This window comes from Arachis stenosperma, chromosome 8 (assembly GCF_014773155.1).
Source record: "Arachis stenosperma cultivar V10309 chromosome 8, arast.V10309.gnm1.PFL2, whole genome shotgun sequence".
Taxonomy (NCBI): Eukaryota; Viridiplantae; Streptophyta; class Magnoliopsida; order Fabales; family Fabaceae; genus Arachis; species Arachis stenosperma.
Genome location: NC_080384.1, coordinates 17,392,166 through 17,393,151, shown reverse-complemented (window position 1 = coordinate 17,393,151; position 986 = coordinate 17,392,166). Strand labels below are relative to the sequence as shown.

Here is a 986-nt window from a genome sequence, read left to right as displayed (position 1 = left end):
TTGCTAAACCTGTTTCTTCCACCATTATTGTTGTTGAAACCTTGTTGAGGTCTCTATTGGTCCTTCCATGAGAGATTTGGATGATTTCTCCATGAAGGATTATAGGTGTTTCCATAGGGTTCTCCCATGTAATTCACCTCTTCCATTGAAGGGTTCTCAGGATCATAAGCTTCTTCTTCAGATGAAGCATCCTTAGTACTGCCTGGTGCAGCTTGCATTCCAGACAGACTTTGAGAAATCTATTGACTTGCTGAGTCAATATTTTGTTCTGAGCCAGTATGGCATTCATAGTATCAATCTCAAGAACTCATTTCTTCTGATTCGTCCCATTGTTCACAGGATTCCTTTCAGAAGTGTACATGAATTGGTTATTTGCAACCATTTCAATGAGTTCTTGGGCTTCTGCAGGCGTCTTCTTCAGATGAAGAGATCCTCCAGCAGAGCTGTCCAATGACATCTTGGACAGTTCAGACAGACCATCATAGAAGATACCTATGATGCTCCATTTAGAAAGCATGTCAGAAGGACACTTTCTGATCAATTATTTGTATCTTTCCCAAGCTTCATAGAGGGATTCACCTTCCTTCTGTCTGAAGGTTTGGACTTCCACTCTAAGCTTACTCAATTTTTGAGGTGGAAAGAACTTTGCCAAGAAGGCATTGACTAGCTTTTCCCAAGAGTTCAGGCTTTCTTTAGGTTGTGAGTCCAACTATATCCTAGCTCTGTCTCTTACAGCAAAAGGGAATAGCATAAGTCTGTAGACCTCAGGGTCAACCCCATTAGTCTTGACAGTGTCACAGATTTTCAAGAATTCAGCTAAAAACTGATGAGGATCTTCCAATGGTAGTCCATGGAACTTGCAATTCTGTTGCATTAGAGAAACTAATTGAGGCTTAAGCTCAAAGTTGTTTGCTCCAATGGCAGGGATAGAGATGCTTCTCCCATAGAAGTCGGGAGTAGGTGCAGTAAAGTCACCCAGCACCTTC

General features: G+C 41.7%; 1 non-coding gene across 1 annotated transcript; it reads left to right on the top strand.

The window, feature by feature from the left end:
- Positions 1-511: 511 nt before the first annotated feature.
- Positions 512-619, top strand: LOC130947018 (small nucleolar RNA R71). Its single transcript, XR_009072432.1, has one exon. It is a non-coding gene; the product is annotated as a small nucleolar RNA R71 (small nucleolar RNA).
- Positions 620-986: the final 367 nt, after the last annotated feature.